This window comes from Dryobates pubescens, chromosome 30 (genome assembly GCF_014839835.1).
Source record: "Dryobates pubescens isolate bDryPub1 chromosome 30, bDryPub1.pri, whole genome shotgun sequence".
NCBI classification, from domain to species: Eukaryota; Metazoa; Chordata; class Aves; order Piciformes; family Picidae; genus Dryobates; species Dryobates pubescens.
Genome location: NC_071641.1, coordinates 1,494,182 through 1,511,590, shown reverse-complemented (window position 1 = coordinate 1,511,590; position 17,409 = coordinate 1,494,182).

Below are 17,409 nucleotides of genomic sequence, written 5' to 3'. Positions count from 1 at the left end.
GCCTGCATTCCCTCCACCGTTCAGGCACATGCATTTCATCACATGTGTATGAATTTCTGCCCCTGTGCCACCCCCTCCCCCTGCCCCCCCTTTTTCCTTTCTGCATTTCCAGATACAATGATGGAACAGCTCTGTATGTCCAGAGAAGAGCAACAAAGTTGGTGAGGGGTTTGGAACATAAGCCCTACGAGGAGGGGCTGAGGGAGCTGGGGTTGCTAAGCCTGGAGAAGAGGAGACTCAGGGGTGACCTTATTACTCTCTACAACTACCTGAAGGGAGGTTGTAGACAGACGGATGTTGGTCTCTTCTCCCAGGCAGCCAGCACCAGAACAAGAGGACACAGTCTCAGGCTGCGCCAGGGGAGGTTCAGGCTAGATGTTAGGAAAAAGTTCTATACAGAGAGAGTGATTGCCCATTGGAATGGGCTGCCTGGGGAGGTGGTGGAGTCACCATCATTGGAGGTTTTCAGGAGAAGACTTGATGGGGTGCTTGGTGCCGTGGGTTAGTTGCTTGGGTGGTGTTGGATTGGTTGATGGGTTGGACATGATGATCTTGAAGGTCTCTTCCAACCTGGTTTATTCTATGTATGCATGTATGTATTTGGGGGATACAATAGCTAGGGCAGGGAATAAAAAACCCCCAACAACAGCAAACAACAAGCTCACAAAGGGGTGAAGTTCAGCTCAGTATAAAATGTCCAAAGATTTAGATTTGGCATGGTTTTCAATAAAGTTAGATGAACAACATATGATGCTTTGCACTATATTAATCCTCCAGCACTTGATGCCTCTCGTGATTTTCCAGCAGCTTTCATTTATTGAATTTCCTGCTTAGATTTTTAGTGAAAAGCAAGGATGATTATGAAACATCCCCTTTTTAATTCTAATTTAATTGCCTGCAATTAGCTAAATACATCACTTGCTAGAGATTCCGTTAATACATTGTTAAATATTATTTTTACAATAGTCTGCCAAATGACATATTAATAATATTTGGTGTCATTAGCACTAGATTACAAAAATATTTGCATACTGCTTATTAGGATGTGATGTGATGCATTTCCACACTGGTTGGCTATGTAGATAACTAAGGATTATGAAATAGTTCTCAACCCATTCCCTGGGTTTTGAAGCTTCCAGATTTGTTTATTGTGAAAAATAATTAAGAGCTCCTGACACTGTTTTTGTGGCATGGTTTTCTGAAGTTACCACATTCAGCCTTATTCCTGTTGAGACTACCCTTTTGTAGTTACACTTAGCCTGCCCCAAGTCCCTGAAGTTTAGTTTCTTTATTCTCTAAGTCTGCCAAGAATGACGAGGGGAAAGTTTATCCTGCCCTGGGAATGAGGGACAGGAGTAAATGACCTCTGTGGGGCCTTTCCAACCTTATTTCTCTTCGATCCTGCATAGTTGGGAGCTGTCATGCACACAGCCAGCTCACGGTGGAGTTAAAGCAAAGTGCTGTAGCACTTGGCTGCAGCTTCTGTACTGAGAAAAACAGCAGTGCAGCCCCAGCCCTCCCTTGATGTTTTTATAACTGTTGTGCTGGTGAGATAAGGAGAAGCAGGGCTCCCTCCTGGTTTAGATGTCTTCTTGTTACTCCTACTGTCCTGAGGGATTCAGTCCTGGGTTGATTTCCCCAGCCTTGTTGAGGCTCCTTGTTGAGCCCTGGGACATTGGCTGCTTCCTGGCTGAAGAATCTGCTGTGGTGTCTCACTATGCCAAATGCCCTTTGCTGCAGGGCCTGGGACATGTCATTGGACAGTATTGTGTTGTGCTGCCAATGCAGAAAAATGGAAGGTGTTTCCTGATGTTGTACAGCACATAAACCTAGCAGCATCTTGTGCCAAGGTGTGCCAGGCAGCATCGTGCCAGAAGCATCATGATAATGCTAGAGGGACTTGAGGTGCCTGATTTCATTCTGGGTTTGAACTTTGTTTCTCCTAGTTCTAGGAGTGGCTCGCTCCTGGGCTTTGTTCTGGCCCCACAGCGATGACAGAAAGCATTTGCAAACTTGAAATGACATTTGGCTTTTCAGGGCCACCCAGTATTGGGCTTGCCTTTCCAGGGCTACAAGTACTTCCAGGTGTTTGGGGCAGAGCCATATGTAAAAACATCCTTTTCAAGAGCAGTAGCACTCTGCCACTTGTGCTGACTGCAGCAACAACAATCAGGAGACCTTAGGGATAAGGGTCAGACAGGTTCTAGTGACTCACTGAAAATGTTGAGGATTAATATAGACAAATGCATCTGAGGTGTTACCTTGGTTGTGGTGCCAAGTTCTGGGCTGACTGACCTGCAGGCTGGCACTCCTAGGTGTACCAAGCAGATGATGCAGCTGCCACAAAGCAGGAGCTCTTGGTATTTGTGCAATAATCTGACATTTGTGGTTTGCATTGAAAATAAATGCAAGTAGCTGCAGCTCAAGAAATGCATAATCTCTGCCCCAGAGCTGCCTTTACTCTTCTCAGGTGAAGAGGGGAGTTTATGCTGTGTTTTTCTGAGTCCCTGGGCTGGACAACTGTATCTGTACTGGTAGCAATTGTAGGCAGTCAGCGAGGCTGCCAAGGCTGTTTGCCGGCTCTGGGGTGTAGTGATGAGCTCACAGTGAAAGAACGATTGCTTTGGCTTTTATTGTGTCCTTATGGATTTTTGTTTAAAAGTAAAATTCCAGGATGCTGGTGGAGAGCTGCTTTATTTATTTCCTTCTTTCTTTCTCTCTCTTAGAGTCTTGAGACAAAAGTGTTTAACCACAGACTTTAATAGAGCGGAAAGTAAGTAACAGCAGAGAGGTGAAGTGAACATGAACTAGTTTCCGCAGCCTTTGACAGCTCATCTGGTGGGAATAATGAGTAATTTATGTAGCATTCCCCACTTCAGATTATCAAGTGGCTAGACTAAAGCTGGGAAACACTCCAGATCCAAATCAGATACAACAAAGGGGATATTTGTAGTCCTTTGTGTGTTCTTTTATTATAGTCATTTTATTAATTTCCTGATGCTGAAAGTATTTTGGGTGGGGAAGACAAGATTCCACATCCCACACTTCATGGTAGACACTCAGAGTGCCAGGGTCAGCACATTGGTGACAGGTCTGTGAGGCTGCACTCTTGGCTTGCAATGAGGTCCTGGCATTGGATACTCTGTCCAAGTCTGCCCCATAATCTGTTACATCCTTGAGCCTACTAGTGACTGGTAAAAACAAACTGAAGCAACTATTTAGGTTACCAGTAGTGAAAGGTCACTGTGAAGCATCACCAAATCATTCACTGGTCTACAGGCAAGTCAGTTTGCCTCTTCAGGTCCAGACTGACACTCATCTGGTTCTGATTTGTCTTAAAAGCTGAGCTACTAGAGGACAGCCACTACCTCAGCAGAGAGCCTGGAGAGGGAGGACCTGCAGTCCTTTCCTCTGCACTGTCAGCCTGTATACCAGCTCCTCTCTTGCTGTGTGTCTGGCAAACAGACTGAATTTGTAACCTGGTGGCCATTCCTACAGTCCCAGTCTCGCCCATAGAGTCAGCATTGCTACTGGTGCCTTGTGCTGCCATGGGAAAAGATGAAAGTCAGGGAAGTGCTTGGGAGGAATATGGCTTCTCCCAGCAGGCCAGGGACTACTGAAGACAAGCTCTCAATTTGGAGCAGTTTAAGCAAATTCAGAAAGCAGTGTTTTCTTTTGTAAGCCCCACAAAGGTACTGAAGGGGAGAGGGTATTCCAGGTGACTGGAGATGCTGACCCCATCAGCTGCTGCCTCTGAACTGGTCATCCTAGCCTCATCCCTGCTCTTGACACAGCTCTTCTGTCCAATGGAGATGCTTTAAATGGGGAGAGATGATGCTTTGTGGTCTGAATGTGCCAGGGAAGCCAGGGTGACCTGCTCAGACTCCTGAGAGTCCTGCTCCTTCCCACATCCTGTATACCCTTCTTGCCCTCTGATAGGGTTTGTGCAGCTGGGTTTTGGTGGGGTGAAGCTTCAGGGTGATTGGCCTCCTTGCACTTTTGACTTCAGAAAGTGTGTGAAGAAGGGCTCTGCTGATGGAGAGCAAGTGAGAGTGAGGGAGGCTCTGTGCAGCCCTTACAGCTACTGCAAGCTTTTGGGTAGGCTTTTTGGTACATTTGTGATTGCTCCAGTAGTTGTGAATGTCCTTTTGTGTGTTTGCATAAAGAGAAATGATACACAGTAGACTGGGAAATGTCTCCTGTTCTGTAAAAACAAATAAAAAGAACCAACCTAATCCAAACAAACCCCTCAGAGGCCTTTTTCTACTGCAACTATTGTGGTGTAAGGGGTTAGGAGAGCTTTTGTTAGAGGGATTTCAGCTTGCAATATATTTTGCCTGTTTTGCTGCTAATGAAATCAAATGCTACCCAGAACACTTAGGGGCATATTACTTTACAGATTGCAAATAACCTTTTTGAGTAACTATTAAACAAATTTAAATTTGTCCTAATTACATATATTCACAGCAGCTAAGATTATTGCAGGCAATGTTACTTTTTCATTGGAAATCTTTACAGCAAATTTAACATTTCCATTAGTTTCCAAACACATACCCTTGAAAAAAAAACCACCAACAGTTCATCTAAGCCAAATGCTCTCCAGCTGCAGTCACAGAATATATCTGGGTGGAAGAGGCCTCCAAGATCATCCAGTCTAGCCTTTGATCCAGCACTGAAGGGTCAACACTAAACCATGTGCCTGAGCACCAGGTCTACATGTTGCTTGAACACCTCCAGGCATGGTGACTCCACCACTGCTCTGGGCAGACTATTCCAATGTTTGGTAACCCTTTCAGTGAAAAAATATTTCCTAGTATCCAGCCTGAACCTTCCTTGGTACAGCTTGTAACCAAGCTTCTAATCCTGTCACTTGCCATCTCAGAGAAGAGATTGCCCCCTCCTCGCTCCATTGCTCTCTACACCTACCTGAAGGGAGGTTGAAGTCTCCCCTCAGCCTTCTCTTCTTTGACTAACAACCCCAGCTCCCTCAGGCACTCCTCACACATTGTGTGTTCCAGGCCCTTCACCAGCCTTGTTGCCCTTCTCTGGGCATGATTCAGCACCTCAAGGTTCTTCCTATAGTGAGCAGCCCAGAACTGAACACAATACTCGCGGTGTGGCCTCACCAGTGCGGAGTACAGGGGTATGATACCTCGCTGTTCCTGTACAAAAGCATCCATCTTTTGCAGACAGCATTACTCACTCCAATTTTATATCAGTGCAGCTAGAAATAGAATTAGGTCTCCTACCTCCAGTCAACATTATTCGGTGTTAATCCTCTTTGGCAGAGGCAGGAGCCAGCTCGCTGCCAGCTGTTGGCGGGTTGCTGCGGAGCACTGGAATTGATGTCAGCCTTAGAAGTTGAAAATGCACACGGTGTTTAACAGAGTGTTATAAATGTCTTTAAAACGAGTGAGCATACTTAAAATGTAAGGCAGCTGTTAGGATGGGCCCTCTGTACTCCCATGAGCATTGGGTAGCTGCTAAGGGAGGAAACTGAGAATGAATCATATACTTTATCCATTCTTGTGCGAATTTACTGTATAGCATCTCAATGGCTGTTTGTAAAATGGACAAACTGCTCACCTGGACTCTGCCACAGAGCGGTGAGGCTTAGCTAATACTGTGCAACAGTGATGTAGCAGCCTCCCTCAGAAGGGCTGAAGGTGTTCACAGCAGTAATCATCATTCTGACACAAGTGGGGAAAGTGAAACAGAGAACCACTGTGACTTGTGAGAGGGGCTGAGTGGCAGGAGCCAGGCTCCCCAACACTCTGTCACTGCTACAGGCTATCAGGTACAAAGTCAGGGTAAGCAGAAAGAGTGCTGCCATAAGACAGGAGTCTAAGCATGCAACTTAAAATACTGTGGGTCTGTAGGCAGCCTGCAGCTTCAGGATATCAGCTTGGTTGTGTGCAGGGCTGGCTCCTGCAGAGCCTTCTCAGGGGGGCTGCAGGTAAGATGAATTCTATTCTCCTTGCAGAATTTGGGCTGGTTCTGTCTGTTGTTGTAAGAAGAGAAATAGCCATCATTCTCTGCTTAGTATTTGATATTAAGAATTTTATAATGCAGGTTGCTCTATATATACTTCCTTGCCTTGTTCTCCTTGTATCAATATAAATCTACATTTTCTCTCCTTTTAAGCAAAAGGCTAGTATTTCTTTCCATCCCACACAACCCAAATCTAGAATACCTGCAGTTAGCTTAAACACCACTAACAAAACCTCTATGTTTTGCAAAGAGTTGGAGGCAAGATGCTGTAAAGTGAGTCATGATTTACATACACGTATATGAAAGCCAAACTAGCCTTGGGATAGCTGTGGATAATTCTTTCCATCCAATAAAAGACTGGCAGTTCATACTGGCTTTCATATTTTATTTGTGAGGATTTCATACTGATTATGGTATTTATTTTAAATCACAAGCTATGTGAGTCCATCCAGTTCCCAAGAACCCCATTGCCACTGTTCATTACGAGCTGTGATTAGTGACAGGATTACATTGTTAATGTCCACAGGTATTCTGAACATTAGACCTGTCTCTTGTGTATAGTTCTCCCTTCTGGTTACCTGGCAGTTGTCTGCTTGTATTCCCTCACCTCAAATCTTTACCAACCAGAAATTATACACTTGTAAAACAGGCATGCTGTTCTGTTACAGTGAATCAAAAGCTTTGCTCTCAGTCCTCTTTTTGTGTATTATTAAAAATAAGTTTTTCTACATATGCATAATGAGCGCTGTTGCTGATTAAAAATTTGTGTTAGGTTTTGAATTGAATCCTCAGCTCAAGAGGGAAGGTTAGGTTTGCTGACAGCTCACAGAACCACAGAATGGTTTGAGTTGGCAGGGACCTTAAAAATCATCCGGTTCCAGCCCCCTGCCATGGGCAGGGACACCTCCCACTAGACCAGGTTGCTCAAGGTGTACGGACTTCCTTGGCTCCTGAAATTAATAGTAGTGATTGTTAATAACTGTTATCCAATCATGCAAAGTTATAGGTCTCCTGAAGGTCCAAATCCATACATTTTTGAAGACAGAAATTGCCTTGCTTTACAGGAACAGGCTGAAAGTTTAAAACAGGGTTGCATGAGTTGCAGAGATCATGGAATCATAGAATGGCTTAGACTGGAAGGAAGGGACCTTGGAGATCATCCAAGCTCCCCGACATGGGCAGGGGCACCTCTCAGCTAGACTCAGGTGCTCAAGGCCTCATCTAACCTGGCTTTGGACACCTCCAGGAAGGTGGTGTGCACAATCTCCCTCAGCAACCCGTTCTGGTATCTCACCACCGTCACTGTAAAGAATTTCTTTCTACTATCCAGTCTAAGCCATGTGAAGTAAAGTCTAGCAGCATTCAAAAGTGATCAAAACCAGGTGAAGAATTCCTACATCCTTTTCTAACAAAAAACCAGACCAAACAAAAAGCAACAACAACAACAAAAGGTACTACAACCAAAGCATGGATTCCCTCAGAGGCTACTGTGCATGTTCAAAGTCAATATTAACAAATAAAATTCACTACAGCTAAAACGTAGGCTGAATCCTGGGTTGGAAAGCTGTCCCTTGGACACTCTCACACTGCCAAGGGACTCTGTCTTGAGGCTGGAGGTGAGAGAGGAGGATGCAGTGAGGACAGGGGAGCACAGATCATAGCATCTGTCTTGAAAAGGATTGGGTGATGGACTAGAGTTTGGTCTCCATTTGGTCTCCAGAAGGTTAAGTTTTATTTACTGCTGCTGCAAGCTGGTATTGGTTTAGGCTATGTGCTCAGATGATTTTTTTTTTGGCCAACTTGTGGTGTAGATTTACTGTTCTGATTCACCTGTAACAATTCTCAGAGTGTAACTTAATTTTTGTATTAGCCTGTGGTGGTGTACTTTCATTTCAAAAGCCTCATGTATTAAAATGAGGAGTGCAGCCAAAACGTGTGGCTCCAGTTCAAATTCTACAAGGAGCAAACAACAACAGCCATGTTTGCCACAACTCCTTGGAAATGTAAGGCAGCCCATGCAACACACAGCAGCTTGGTAAGCAGCAAAGGCTTGTGGCCACAGAGATTTGGTAGTTTAATTGAGATCAGAACTGTTTTGGGATTTTACTGTAAGATCTGTACATCCTAGTATGGAGGGGCTGCTTTTCTTAGCATGGTCTTCAGAAATGTGTGTGCTGCCCCATACACACTTTCATAGTGTGGTGGGTAGAACCATCTCTTGGCAGAGCCCTGCAGTACTGCTTTTGGAGTATGGCAGCATGGAGAATGGCACTTGTCACGCTTGTAGTACAACACTTAAAGGACAGGCTCAAGCTGTGTCTGTCACCAGAATTTACTTCCATGGGAAACTGAACTGTGGATAATTTAAACAGGACACTTGCAGAAGACTTTAGTCCCTGTATTGCTGCCAGAAGAGCAAGACAGCCTGAGTTACAGTGAAAAGCCTTTTATTAACATGTTTTTAATTTCTTTCTTTCCAAGTTGGCCAAAGTGAAACTGATCTGCCTCAAATTTCATAGACAGGATTTAGTGCCAAGATTATATATAAAGTGGGTCATCTATTCAGAGCTGGTAATTTATGTGGATATGGGATATGTACCAATTTGGTGTTATCTAAAATGACTAATGTTTCATAAAAACAAATTTCTGCAGTTGGATTGCACTGGGAGTGGCAAGTACTGCATTGGTACCAGCACGCTCTGTGGTGCTGCTCGCGGGTGACTGGTCACATCAGCCAGGCAGGCCATTCTCTTTCCTGAGACACTGATGACTGAGGCACAGAAAAGGAGGGTGGCTCTTGAAATGCTCCAGGAAAGAGTGGGAGTAATTTCTGGAGTGAAGCAGGAGCCTATGCCAGCTGGACTAAAATACTTTTAGGGCATCTGATGTTGTTTGGAAAAAAACTTACAACCTTTTAAACACGTATTTGCAACCATAAAGCCCCCTGAAAGTTTATTGGAGCCAGGAAGAGCTGATGGTTGGGCTTGTATACATGTTGAACTGGTCAGTGTAATAATGATGGGCATAATTGAATTCATCATTAATACCTCACCTGGATGAGAGTCACTATAGCTTTGGACATCTGGAACAAATCTGCTATGGCGATAGGCTGAGGGAGCTGGGCTTGTTCAGCCTAGAGAAGAGAAGACGCCAAGGCAACCTTAGAGCTGCCTTCCAATACATGGAGGAATCCTACAGGAAGGCTGGAGAGGGACTTTTCATAAGGGGGGGAATGGTTTGAAGCTGAGGGAGAGTAGGTTTAGACTGAAACACAGGAAGAAGTACTTCAGTACAGGGATGGCAGGACTATGGAATAGGCTGCCCAGAGGGGTTGTGGATGCCTTCTCTCTGTGGGTGTTCAAGGTGAGGTTGGATGAGGCCTTCAGCAACCAAGTCCGGTTGAGAGGCTTCCCTGCCAAGGAGAGTTGGAGTGGATGATCTCTAAGATCCCTTCCAACCTAAGCCATTCTGTGGCATTGCCAAGGACCTGAGCAGGAGCCTGCAAGCCATGGGACTGCAGTGGGCATCTCCCCACTGCGGCTCCCACTCATGCACGATTTGTCCTCTCTCCCTTCCTTTGCCCCTACCTTTCTGCCCTGGCAGCAATACCCTTTGCTCTGGGGCACACCTTCACAGCGATGGCATCTCCCTGCAGAGGGCCCAGGCCCTCTGCAGTCCCTCTTTTAGAGGTACCCTTAGCAGCCGGGATGGTATTCAGTAGAATCCGAGATACAGGCCATGGCAGAGCATCAAGAAACAGGTGCATGCTAAAAGCAAAGGGTCATTTGGCATGTAGTTGTTAGCCACTGCTGAGTGCATTAGTCCTCTTATGTCTTTCAGAAAGTCATTGGTTTATAACAGCAAATTGCAGTTTTGTTCCAAGTAGACTTAATTTCTATAATAAGAATAACACATCCCCTCCCCCCTCCCCCCTCCTTATTTAGTAGTACAAAGAAGCAGAGTAGCATGTGCTTAATAAGAAGGGCAGAAGCTGCTAAGCTCACAGAAGGAGACAGGATGGGGAATGGGTGCTGGGCATGCTTTGGCCTCTTCTGGCAGCAATGCTTCATGTGCTGAAATCCCTGTGCCACCAACCTGTCTTGTGCCTCAGCCTTTGGCCGCTGCTCCAGAGAGCTCTGCTCTTTGCGAGTGGACTGTGGCAAATACTGTGAAGAGTTGGCTCTGTCAGAAAAATAAACTTGCATCATTTTGTTCTGTTTGTGTTTTTGGTTGGGGTTGGCTCAGCTGCTGCTGCTACCTTTATTGCTACTATCCTGTTGCAGGTGACCACTAGTAATAGCACACCATTTGTTGGTCTCTTCTTCGTTCACCGTTTCTAATTAATTAAATGATGTAAAGTATTCTAATTAATGTGTACCTCGAGCTGAGGTCAGATGGAGAGGGCTGTCTCTGGTAAAACACAGAATGTGTTTAGGTGGAACACTCACAGCTCCGAGGGGGACATGCATCCTGAGGGGAGTGAGACCTGCTGAAGTGCGGGGGACAGGGACTGAGACCATGCTGCACCAATTCATTATCAGCCATCCCCACCTAGTGGCAAAATGGTTCCGTCTGGCTTCATCTGCCAATTTCTGTCTCCTTCAAGGATTTTTCCCCCCCCTAAACCCCGAATGTACAGACAGGGTACACACTTGCTGGGCTGACTCTGGAATCACACTGGCTTTTATGCCAACCTGATGTTTCCTTCTGTGCAGGGAACTGTTTCTGCTTCGTGCAAACTGGCTTCTGAACTGACTTGCATGTGTTGCCTCCTGGACACTCTGACTGTGTACAGGAAGTATTTTAGCTTATGTCTAGGAAGAGAAGCCCCCATCCCTAAAATAAAAGAAAAAAAATCTGGTTCTTGTAAGTCCTTCAATGGCATATCCTACAAAATGGGAATGCTGTACAATATTGAGGTGGGACAGGCACCTTGATTTCCTTGTTAACAAATGGTTAACAAAACTAAGAAGTTACTGAAGCCCACTAGAAGAATAGATAGGAATAGAAATGATACTGCTGTCCTGGTCCCTTCATTAGCACATGCCATGTTAATCTGTTTCAACTCCCTCAATTATGTATTGCTTTTTATTCTCCCCTTCTATACTTCTGGAAACTTAAACTTCTGCCTGTCCTCTGGGAAATGTTCCTGCTAGATCATTTGGACCGAGGTTTTTGCCTTCTGCCTGCAGCCTTCAGCGCCCCCTTCAATAGGGAAATCTAGGTAATGCTTGATAATATTTTCTTCAGCTAGAAGCAGACTCTACAAGAGAGCTTGTTCCTGCCAATTCACTGTGCTTATTGTGGCAATTAAATTAACTGACAAAGGAGTTATGGGCCCTTCATTATAGTTGTGATTATCCTTTTAATTTCGTTATTTGCTAATGGATAAAACATTTGACACATCAGCAGGGTGTTTGCTGGTGGAGTGGGTTCCCTCTACCCTTTCTCTGAACTAGTGAGTTCCCAGCATGGCTGAAGTACTCCTCTGCCTTCAGGTGACTGGACAAGGGGAGGATGAGGTGGTATGGGCTCATGAATTGCTCTTTGAGATTGTCCCTCCATTTAGAAGACTCTCTTTTCAAAGCTGCTATGTAAAATAGAGCTTTTTAACATATCCCCATTACAGCAAATCTTTTGTAGGGTCAGTAGGGAGCCTAGGCAGGCCCAGAAGTGCACAGCCATGCTGGCAGCCACAGGTGAGACAAGGAGCTGGGTAGTCATGGCTTTTGGCACAGAAATGGGTTTAGTTCCTATAAATCCCAATTGTTTTTGCTTCTGTCACCAGGTTTTGGATGATGTCTGATCCATCCCTGGGTTCCTCAGGCTAATCCCTTACAAAGGGCTTCTGCTTGGGGGTGGCCTCAATGTAGCCTGGCATGAACACCATGGCATACCCTGGTGGCATGCAAAACTGGTGACTTCACATGCTCCTCTTGAACAGGTGTCTGCACAAAGCTTCAGAGGGTGTGATAATTAAAGGTGACCTCCTAAAAATGAGATGGTTTATACCCTGGACAGGATGGTTGGTAGGCCAAGCAGGCTGACACAGAAACAATTAAAGGCTCCCTTGTGGGTGAGTTACTCAGAGTAAGCCTTTTAGGTTGGAGGTGATGCTGGTCCATGACAAAATCTTTTCGTTTTTCTGGCCGTTTGTTCATCTCATTAAGAAAAGTTTTAAAATCTCTTCTGAACTTCCTGTTTTCTGCAAGGGAGAAGAATTTCTTATGTTCTCTGAGGCCAAAAGTGATTTTCAGTGGAAGGTGTATATACAATTCAGGGACTATCTTGTCGGTAGATTATTTTGAATTGAGATTTCTATCTAGTAGTGAGAGAACCTTAAAGCAGACCAGAACAAACTTGGATCAAAACCAACCCTTCTTTCAGTTGCTTTCTTGACCCTTTCCTAGTGTGCACACCTGAGCTGTAGTTTGCCTCTGTGTGCATGTGCATTTAGTTTCCATGTATGCATGGTGTTCAGATGACCAATGTTCAGCACTCCCTCTTTTCCAAAAATAGCCTGAACAGTGGTGGCTGTGGGAGATCAGAAATTCATTTGGTAGCAGAGGTCTGTGATGCCTTCCCAAGCTGTGCTGCAACAAAGGGCAATTGCCATATGTGCAATATTCTTGTGACAATTATTCTGAAGTGTGGAACGCTTGACCAAGGTTGCCCTCATTCTCCAGCTGAGGGGTGATGGGCTGCAGATGTCTTCTTAGAAACACAGACCTTTGACCTTTCCTTATTGGTCCACTCTCCATTTGTGAACAGGCATGAGAAGCAGGAATGGTGATGGGTGAGTTTGCCCCCTGGGTGGTGTAAAGCCAGCTGAACAAGTGGCATGCTATGCCAGGAGCAAAAGCCCCAGCAGCCAACTGGCCCAGAGAGGTGGCTGCAGTGGAGATTACCACAGCACCATCACCACACAGTTGTGAAAGACAGGACTTTTTTCGTCCCAGCACAGCCAGCTCCTGTGAGGCTTTGAGTTATTGTTCAGGTAATTGAAGCTGACCACAGATCTGCATGCTGTAAGGTCAGAATCTCTTGCACTGCACACAGCTGTATATTCACACAATGTCTTTTGTCTGTATGGCCCAAATGTGCAATTAGAAACACAGAAACATAGACTTGTTTGTGTTGGAAAAGACCTCTAAGATCATCAAGTCCAACCATCAACCGAACACCAACATGGCCACTAAACCATGTCCCAGAGTGCCATGTCGATGTATTTTTTGAACACCTCCAGCGATGGTGACTCCACCACCTCACTGGGCAGCCTGCTCCAATGCCTGACCACCCTTTCAGTAAATTAATTTTTCCTACTATCCAAACTAAACCTCCCCTGGCGTGATTTGAGGCCATTTCCTCTCATCCTATTGCTTGATACTAGGGAGGAAAGACTGACCCCCCCCCACCTCACTCCAACCTCCCCTCAGGTAGTTGTAGAGAGCAATGAGGTCTCCCCTCAGTCTCCTCTTCTCCAGACTAAATGATCCCAGTTTCCTCAGATGTTTCTCACAAGACTTGTTCTCTAGACCCTTCACCAGCTTCATTGCCCTTCTCTGGACATGCTCCAGTGTCTTTCTTGTAGTAAGGGGCCCAAAACTGAGCAGAGTATTCAAGGTGTGGCCTCACCAGTGCCAAGTTGCACTTGAGACATGATCACTTCCTGACTTCTGCTGGAAGCAGGACTAAACACAAGACTATTGACTGACCTTTTGCTCCCCAAACATGTAGTATGGCTCAAGCAGACAGGTTGAGCTTTGCTGGGGTGTGAGTAAATGCTAGTATTGTGCATGTGTAGTATAATGCTCCATCTTCTCTGCCCACCTGGTGAGGAGTAAATGAAGCAGGTGGATCATCTGCCATCTTAATGCAGCAGTTACCCCCAGCCCAAAAGAAAGACATTTTGCAAGCCACTGGTGCAATGCAGTGACTTACTAGCAGGCTGGGGCCAAGGAAGGATGCTTGTTGCATGAGAGAAGCTCATGAACATACTGAATTGGCAGAAAGAAGGAGGGAGATTGGGAAGCAGATAGAAACAGCAAAGTAATGTAAAGGAAAGTATTATTGTGGGAACCACCTGATTGTCAGCTGGGGTAGAGTCCAGGCAGAACTGCTGGTGCCTGGCTGGCTTCTGCCAGTCACCAAGCAGAGACCAAGTACCAAAAGCACACAGAAGTCTCTGTTGCTGACACACCCCTGTAGCACAGTTACTGTGGTTTGAACAAATACTGTGGACAGTTTGGAGAATTGCTTGGGAGCCTTAGCCTTGAAGGCTATTATTTCAAAATCAGTAACTAGGCTTCAAATCATGTGTCTAAAGCATGGTTTAAGGATGGAATGTGTCAGGCCATGTATATCCTGATGTTTTGTAGGTTGAAGCCTCTAAGAAACAGCAGGCAGCAACACCCCCATCCTTTTCTCTGCTGCCTTATGTCTCACTCTCTGGTTTTCCCTCATCTCACACCAGCACACAGCAAATTCCTCCTACCTATCACATTTGTCTTTTAAAGTGACTTCCTCCTCTTTCTCTCTCCCTTTCAGCTCAGAAAAACCTCTTCCTCTTTCATAATACTGTAAGGAACCCCAACCTTGTTGTATGTATTTTTTCCACAAGTTTATGAAAAATTCAAGCCCACTTTTACCTGCCTGCAGTGTGTGGTGGTGCTAGGACAGAGGCAGTGAGGGGGGAAAAGGCTTGTCAAGCCAATGACTGCATTTAACTCTCGTTGCTTGTTTCTCTCTCTACTTGAAGAGATGTACAAATGAAAATTCAAGAGATGAGAATAAAAGAAGCATGGCTAGATAGCAGGTGGCATTAGCAACAACATGGGAAAGGACATTTTGTTCATGTCACAACAGGATCTATTTTTAAGAGCTTGTTGTATGTTTCATGTAATGAAATCATTTTCTGGGATTACTTTTTTCTTAAAAAAAAAAATAAATAAAAAAAATTAACAAAATAATGCCCATGCTCACTGCAGAGAGCACGAAAATAGTCCACTCCAACCACTTCAGACAGGCTGTATGGAAACAATCAGCATTAGTCTGAGGTAAGAACGAATAGAGGCAGCTATCTGGTGACGCAGAATAAAGGGAGAGAAGAGCAGGATTTTGCTCCAGTGGTTTGAGAGAGCCAGTGGCATTGGAAGGATTATTAGAGATGAGAGAAGTGGTAATTTCTTTGACCTCCTAACTGCTCTAATTGATGGCCATCCCTTTGAATATCCTGTTGAATATTTCCAGCAGTTCTCTTAGAAACAAAACAAATGTGTTCAGGTCTCCTGTGGGAGGGTGGAGACTGCTTTAACTGCTGAGGTAGAAGCGTGGGATCAGATGCCAATAAGTGCTTTAAAAACACACTCTCTTTAACTGGTAGGAGCATCTCAAAATGATTGTGTTTTTCTGTGTACAGCCTTAATTAGAGGTCCAGGTTTCAATTAATCTGTTGTTTTCCTGGCCTATAACGTTCCGTGTCAGTCAGAACACTTTGTTTCAAGCAGGAAGCTGACCTGTAAGAGCCCAGTCAGTGTCCATACTGCTCCCAGGTGTTTTTTGTTATTCACAGATTGCATTGGGTTGGAAGGGACCCTCAACGACCATTTTGTCCAACCTCCCTGCAGTCAGCAGGGACACCTCTGATTCAGTCAGGCTGCCCAGTCTTTTACCACTCTCATAGTAAAGAGCTTCCTCCTGACGTCCAACATAAATCTACCCTGCTCCAGTTTCAAACCAATGCCCATTGTCCTACCACCACAAGCACTTCTAAACAGTCCTTCCCCACTGATTTGATCGGGGCTGAATTAACGAGGCAGGATTTATACAAATGTAGTTATCTTTACTTTTCCCAACAACCCACCCCAAAATTGGGTATAAAACTGACTTGATTATTGACAGGTTCTATTTGGTCACAAATTCTACCAGGACGCTTATGGGCAACATTTTAGTACAATTCAGAGAATTCAGAAAGTGGAAAAGGCTAAGCCACAAAATAGCCTCACCCCACGTAGGATCAGAGGCAAGCCAGGAACCCTAGGGAGTCAATGAGAACGCCAGGTTCTACTCCTGAGGACGGAGCAGGAATTTGGCGACAGTCCCTAGGGGTCTTGGTGGTGGCAGACCGCAGGTTTATAATCCAGTTTGTGGATAATGCAGCACGATCCAAAGGAAAAGGACCTGCCAGAATCAAAGTGTCCGTAGACACGGCTGCTACGAGGGGAAACTCGTGAGCAGCAGCACCGCCACAAAGTCGCAGGTTTCACGGCAGGCAGGGAGGAGGACCTCAGGCAGGCAGGGTCTGGGGAGAAGCCAGGTCCAAGTGGAGTGAGCAAGATGAAGGCGGGAGCCAGAGCAGGAGCGAGGGCAGGAGCAGGAGCAAGATGATGGGGAGAGCCCCGATTGCTTTCTGGTCACTCTACTTAAGGCATTTCTAGACAATGTGTCCAAGGCCAATGTATAATGGGTGCAAAGCACCCCACTTAATCATAGCTCCCAAACCCAGTGGACTTCCTTTGGATGTGATCATCCAACCAGTTCTTCATTTGCTGGACAGTCCACCCATCAAATCCCTATCTCATAGAGAGAAGGATGTTGTGGGGGACTGTGTCAAAGGCTTTACAAAAGTCCAGAGAGATGACATCTTACACCATCACAGAAAGCTAGGAGGTCAGTCAGACAGGACTTGCCCTTGGTGCGTGGATGAACTATGATTTAAAAAATGTATCTGGGAATGGGGCATCCAGATCCTAGTGAATGTCACTTTTCTGTGAGCATGCAGCCTATCCAGGTGCCATCTAAAACGGCAGACTGTGGTAACTGTGCTTCAACTTAATTTCCAAAGATGCATGGTCAATTTTGTCAGAACGCTTTGGGCAGGTTCTTTGAATCGCTTCTGAGCACTATCACAGTAGGAGAGAAGTGGGTAACGTGCAAGCTATGTGGGCAAGATGACAGCTGTAGCTGTCTTCCAGGTTAATTTGTAATGTTTTGGAAGATCACAGCCCAACCTCACTGACTTGGTAGTGTTTTACTTGAGGAATCATAGACTGGCTTAGGTTGGAAGGGACCACAGAGATCATCCACTCCAGTATAAACCAAATCAATACTAAACCAAAGTCCAAGCAGGGCTGCTGTTTCTTGTCTTTTTCTCTGTGGCTGGGTAGGCTTTTGTGAGAAATGTTGCATTTTACAGACTTACACAGACACAGTAACTGAGAAATATAACTTTATTATTAGAATGTTTCTATTTTAAAAACTTTTATCTGGGTTACAGTACAATCCAATTTCTTTCTAATTGACTTAACCTGGCGTCTGTTTGGGAAGTAACTGTAACTTAGGCTTTGAACAGTTTAAGAACATGCAACTTCCTTTACTTTTTCACTTCCTCCCCCAAAAGAGCAACTTAGAGTCAAGATT